The sequence below is a fragment of the Poecilia formosa genome, unplaced genomic scaffold (genome assembly GCF_000485575.1).
Source record: "Poecilia formosa unplaced genomic scaffold, Poecilia_formosa-5.1.2 Scaffold234, whole genome shotgun sequence".
In the NCBI taxonomy this organism is placed as follows: Eukaryota; Metazoa; Chordata; class Actinopteri; order Cyprinodontiformes; family Poeciliidae; genus Poecilia; species Poecilia formosa.
This window is the reverse complement of record NW_006800173.1, coordinates 2,784-9,619: the sequence shown is the minus strand read 5'-3', so window position 1 is coordinate 9,619 and position 6,836 is coordinate 2,784. Positions and strand designations below refer to the sequence as shown.

General features: G+C 35.8%; 1 long non-coding RNA gene across 1 annotated transcript; it reads left to right on the top strand.

The window, feature by feature from the left end:
* The first annotated feature begins 4,701 nt into the window (after window positions 1-4,701).
* Window positions 4,702-6,140, top strand: LOC107838268 (uncharacterized). Its single transcript, XR_001664331.1, has 3 exons — window positions 4,702-4,884; window positions 5,026-5,099; window positions 5,401-6,140. It is a non-coding gene; the product is annotated as an uncharacterized LOC107838268 (long non-coding RNA).
* The last annotated feature ends 696 nt before the right edge of the window (window positions 6,141-6,836 follow it).

The window sequence follows — 6,836 nt, the reverse complement described above, 5'->3', positions numbered from 1 at the left end:
TTTGACCTCGGGGCTTCCAGTCCATATTCTGCACAGATGTTCCTGTACACTATGCCCACCACTTGGTTATGTCGTTCCATGTACGGTTTCCCTGCCAGCATCTTGCACCCTGCTGTTATGTTCTGCATATTTATCAGTAACTCATTTCCTTTTATTCCTACATGAGATGGAACCCATGCAAAAATGACTATTAATCCGATGGCCTGAATTCTATAAAGTAATAACTGAATTTCCAATAAAAGGTCTGGTCTACTATTAGACTGATTATTTTTAATTGAGTATAATGATGAACTTGAATCAGAACAAATTAAACTTCTCAAAGGACGAACCTCTTCAATCCAACCTAAAGCCAAAATGATTCCCATCATCTCCCCTGTAAACACTGAGACCCCATCAGTAATCCAATTACATTTTTTAATACTAAATTCTGGGATAATAAACAACACCTCATTATTGCTACTTAAACTCTTAGGAGCATCTGTATACACTTGAACATAACCTTAATATTTATTATCTATATATGACTGCACTGAGTATGATTCTGAAAATTTTCCTTTTTTCCTCTTCTCCAACAATAAGTCCACAACGATATCATGAAATATAGATGGATGGACCAGTGAAAGAGGAACTGTTTGACTCATATTTATAGACGATAAATCAAAATCTTTCACATCGCTTTCTATCTCCCACCCAAAAGATTTTAAAGTCTTTTTCCCATTTTCCCAACTAGGTTTTAAAATTTCTTGACATGGGTGGTTTTCATAATGACCCTTTAAATAACACCAATAAGATAATCTTAACTGTAATCTTCTGAGGTAAAGTGGTATATCCCCCATTTCAACAAACAAAGCTGAAATTGAAGTTGTTCTGACAGCTCCTGTACACAACCTCAAAGCTTCATACAGAATAATATAAAATGTTTTAAGAAGTGTTACTGATCCTGATCCAAAGGCTAGGCTCCCCACCAAACAAGTATCAGTCGGCAAATTACCTCAGCTTTTATACCGAACGCCCTCTGGCGCAATTGGGTCACTTGCAATCACCCCGCTGGCAGGTACAGCCTCCACCTTCTTCCTGCCACACCAGCAAAGAAGAATAAGGAAGTGATGTGTTATAGTTCTTGCTTGCTTTGTCTGTAGGTGCAGGAACAAGTCATCAGGTCTGATTAGAAGGTTTATGTGAGCGAGTCAGAGTCCTGCTGAAGATGAAGACAATATTAGTTGTTTTCTGTAAGTGAACTGAGAGCAGATAGAATCAAAATCTACATTTTAATTATTTTTGCACATTGAACATTGATGTGACTCTACACCTTTTGTCTTCAAGACATTTTGCTAAACCAGGTCATTGGCCAGACAGAAGGTGAGCGCAATATACGACAATACTTAATAGAACAAGATGTATTTTAATGCGTTATGTTGCCACATTTGTCTGTGTGTCTTTTCTGTAGACTTGTATCCTGTAAAGATTCTGGTCCGGCAGAGAACTATAAGCGAGGGGAGTGACCTTCATGTAATCTGCAGCATATTTGGGCAAAAGAAATACCCCTCTTTTTATGTTTATTTACTGAAAGATGGACAAGGATTTCAGAAATTGAAACCATGGCAAAATGTGGATGATGTTATTTTCAAAATATTTAATGTTCATCTTGATCACAGTGGAAATTACAGCTGTTTGTACTCCACTAAAAATTACAACCCTTCTGATGTAGAAAGGAAAGGACAGGGCGTTGTTGAGATTCTGGTTATACGTGAGTATTTTTTATTCTTGTTAATCCCACATGCAGCTGCTTTCATTTCTTATTTTCTCCAACTGCTATGCAGCCAATTTCATCCCAGCAGAGCTCTCCATAGCTGGACCCTTCACAGTTCATGAGGGAAGCAAAGTTGAGTTTAAATGCACCTATTCAGAAATCCTGCACACTCTCAATAACTGTCAACTCATCTACTGCTACCTGAAGAAGAACGAGACCATCCTTCAAGTACAAGTATTTGATCTTGCTCAGATGGAAGCCTCTTTCACCATTGAAGGTGCCGTTTCAAGGGATTCAGGTCCATATAGTTGCCTTTTGCTGCCGTCAAAATGCTTCCAGAAACAATGGAATGAGCTTCAGGGAATAAATACGGTGATTCTGGAGGTCAAAGGTAGGAATTTTTCAACAATGTATTTTACCTTCCACATTTTTCCTCTTTAAACATCTCTGAAAATTTATGTCATTAAATTTAATTTGTATTTCAGAGGATTTGATCCCATGGGCGGCTTTGTCTTGTGGAATTACATTCCTTATTTTGCTTTTCATTCTGTGTCTGGGATGGTTCGTTTACAGAAATTGCTTCAAAGTTTTGTACAAGCCATGGTGAGTCTTCGTTTAACTGCACTTCCTGTTGGCAGACGGGAGAAATTAACAGACAATGATCGAATGCAAAGTAAATATAATACATAAGGAAGAATTTGCTTTCTGTTTGAATGATGTATTTTCTCATTTTGATAGTGAGCAGCAGAATACAGATGTGTTGGCACCAACAGATGTGGAACCTCAAGAGGGTATGTAGGTTAGAATAACCAACAATATTATTTAGAATATCTATTCTTTAAGAGGTCTATAATGATTTGACATGGGAAACATTCTCACTCATCTGCTTCAATTTAAATGTTTTTTTTTTTTTATTTAATAAACAGAGGAAATACATTTTTTATCTTTCAAAGTTTATAATCTTGCTCTCGATGAAGGTGGACTCTTTTTTCCTCTGCTCCCTCTCTGCCGTGCTTGCTCTGTTTTTGTCCTGTCATTTTCTATATTTTTGGAGCCTTTCTTTGCACATCATCCAAATCTACAAATTATGGATCTGGTCAACCGATCTCTCAATGCAATTGATAAAATTTTTGATGAGAAGTTTGGGCACAGGAGAATCCTCTTGTCCTGCGGGGACACACCCGGATTCACCCTGGATTTATTCATGATAACAAGATTTCTGCTGTTTGAAACTTGTGGATTCCTGGATTATCGACAAATTTGTGACGGACTTGGTCGAAGTAGCAAACACTCAGACTGTTGGTGTGGACAGAGACAAGGACTCTAAAACTCACTAACAGGATGGAATCGATCTTGGAGAAGTTGCTGGTTCGGTTTAGTGGAACGACCAAACTAATTTGGATAATTGGGAACTGAGATGTATCGGAGAGACTTTAGGGAAGATTGAAATTTATTATCTTCCCGACCTAAGACATTCTGTTTCTGAATTGGCTTTCCCCATGTGTCCTTGGAAGGGCTGCATATTTCTAATCTCCTTTAGGATATGTAAACCTAACGCTCTTTCCCACCTCACCCCCTCCTGTATCCATGGAGCTGAGTGCTTCCAAGGACATCACTCCTCAATAACAACACCCTTACCTTTGCCGGAAGGCTGAGCAACGTGGTTTCATGGCCCTTTGACGTCACCGCTTTCACTCATGTCTTTGTTTTTACCCTTTGTTTGGTCTGAATGTTGCCATCTGCCCTAATGTGTCCTTTGCTCTTTTTTGCTTCTCTTCTTTCTTTCTTTGGTTTGTTATTTTGTTTGCATTTCCTTTTAATTCATAAAGCACTTCCAATTGCCTTGTTGCTGAAAATGTGCTATATACATAAAATGACCTTACCTAATGCTGAAGGCAAAGCCTGTTGAATTGTAAATGTTTATAAACTTTCATAATCTCATGCTTTAAAGTTCTTCAAGATTTTTTATCATAAAGAACATAAGTACAAACTACTATTGGAATGACTAATAGTTGGCTCTTTGTAGTTTTTAATAATTTAATCATCCTCTTTCAAGAATCAGAAGAAGAGAATTCTTTCAGCATGGAGAGGAAAGAAGAGTAAGTTTGCAAATCAGTCTTTATAATATCTGTAATCAATTTGTCTGTTTATATATTTATATGTGTTACAAAGAACATAAGATAGCCGTTGTTTTACTTGTTAATTTTATTGCCGAGTGCATATACACGGACATGCCGGTTAAACTGTAAATAATGTGAAAAAAGACAAACAAAACGTCAATACTTAGTATTGCAATATTCAATAAACGTAAATTTAAACATGGCAGTAAGATATGATTTTATGGGAGATTCAGCTTGTTAGTTTCAGCTAACGGAAGCCAGAGCACACTACTGGTCTGCCCTCAGTTTTTCTTCCTCTACACGTTAATTCACGTACCAATACAAAGCAACTATAGAGCCCTCTAGTGGAATGGGAGGAGTGAATCCAACAATATGTTTTATTAATAACAATCCAATATGCGTAACATGCAGATAAATGCAGCCCTCTTCACTCTGATCACTGCAAAATCGTGTCGAAACCATCAACTTATATAAATATTCATGTGTTAGAATGACCCAGTCAAAGTCCAGACCAAATCCAATTGTTAATTTGTGGGTTAAAAATTAATTTTCAAATATATTCTCCTTCTAATCTGTCTGATAATGAGTTATTTTGTAAAGAAGAACTTGCAAGAATGTGATTTTCTATCAATGTAAAGTCGATTGATGCAAATCCCCAAAACTTGCTGTGTCTTCAATGGAATGTGGTTCTGAAAAGCACCAATTCAGTAATATTCAGATGTTTATTTGTAACAAAAACTAAAAATCATGCATATTTTTTCTTTCACCTCAGTTATTCTCTGGTTTGTGTTTGTTGATGTTCTCCTCTCGGCTTCTCCTTCCAAGCAGTTGCCACAGCACAGGAGCCTCCCCCAATCCACAGCTGCATACAGATGGACTTAGCACAAGTTTTATACCGAATGCCCTTCCTGATGCAAACCTTCCTGTTGTCAGCAACAAGGAGTGGGTTTCAAACGAGGACCAACTTGCAGGGCCACTTGCTGTCGCATCTGAGCCATTGACAACCTCAATAAGGTTTGTGACGTGACAGAAATATGACAATGTTAAAGGACAATTACAGTAATATTTTATCAACACACTGCATTAAGTTATTCATTTATTTTGCTGCAGTAAAAGTTGTGTCTTGCTTTTAACCTGGCAACATTTTTTCATCAGATATCGACAGTGTTTTGAGACAAGAAGAAGTGTTGTCTATTACTCATGTGAGGAAATTTATAGCGTTATTCCAGGTAGGAGGAAAAGGTATTTACATCAGTACATGATTTTAGTCACTTTCTTCTTCAAAAATATTAATTACAGATTGAATAAGTAATTATTAATTGTATTATTACAAAAAATATTAAAATCCATGTATATTATAATGACTTTAGCATCACTTATACAGTTCTTGTATTCAAATTTTGCAATGTAAAGCAATTCAAAGACGTGCATAAATTGCCTTTCATGCATATCTTAGAAAATAACTGAATACAAAAGTGCTAAACAAAGAAGCACAGATACATATTGACAGCTTCCTGTTTTTCACCGCAGATGATTCATCTGCAGGACCATGTACTTCACGTGTGCTGTACACCACTTCTGTCATTAAGCAACAAAAGTCATCATGAAAGTCACCAGAACAAGACTTCACCTGAATGTGATGCATAAATCCATTACATGCATGTATTTTGTTCATTTCACTTTTGTGCTACTCCAGGACAATGCAACAGTGTTGACCTGACAGATTTAGCCACAAGATTTAGCATTGTTCATACAACTTCAACTTTTCACATTTTGTCATAACTTCAAATGACTTTGAAAATATAAAGGAAAATTAAAATGAAATTTGTTCTGTATGCATTACATGGATTTGTATTAGTTTGTCTCTATCAGTCTTAATTTTGTGCCAGTTCCTTGTAAAACAACTTGAACTCAATCAAGCTTGGTAGTGACTGAAAATTAATTTTCTAGCTGTGACATAGATTCAAAATTAGACTTAGGTCTCTATTTTGACTGGGTCATTTTAAGATATGTTTACTGTCATTCTGATGGAAGATAAAACTCTATCTAATATCTATTGGAGTATGCAAAACTAAGAAGTTAGGATGTTAAGAAGTGAGGATACTGTTATAGAAGTCAAATCAACTATGACATTCTTCTGCTGACACGGAAGTGAAACTACGCACAAGTGGACTGTGCTTACTCATTACATAACAGGATGTAGTTGGTTGCACTAGTTTTTATTTAGCTTTAACAGAGTAAAGGAGACTGTACACAAAACACACACCATATTTATACGATTTCTATTTGTAAAATAAATCTGTCTTTTATCTTGTTCATCAATATACACTGCATGTTCTACTGTGTAAAATCCTAGTGAAATACATAGAAGTTTGTTGTTTTATCATAACAAAATGTCAAAATTCCAATTTGTAAGAAAACTTTTGAATTAGGTTGCAAATTCTACTATTTTGAGTTGTTTTTTTTGTAGTTTTTGTTTTGTGCAATGGACAATATGTGTAGTTTATGATGCATTATGGGCTCAACTAGTTGTGTGCTTAATTAATTTTATTTTACCAATGTGTTTCACTTTTTGCCCTGTAAATACTGAATGCTGATGGCAATAATGTTTTGGTTAGTAAGCCTATGGCTTCAATGTTCACTATGTCCACTTCATTTATGTAAGGTGAATAAGTAAATCTCTATCCAATTCTTTGAAAACGTACACATTTTGGAGCCAACAATGTGAAAATAAATAAATTTACAACCATTTGTGCTGTGAAAAGTTTAAAAATAAGAAAAAAGAAAACCGGGAAATTGCATTTTTCAAGACTAGCTTGAACTCTTAAATGACTTACTCTGAAATGCTTTAATAATTATGATTTATGTAACTCCCTCTTGAGACAAATGGCATTTATTTCTGATTGTTGCATACTTTCTTTTTTATCGCAGCCACAGGTGAGTACTGTATTTTTCACACTTACATA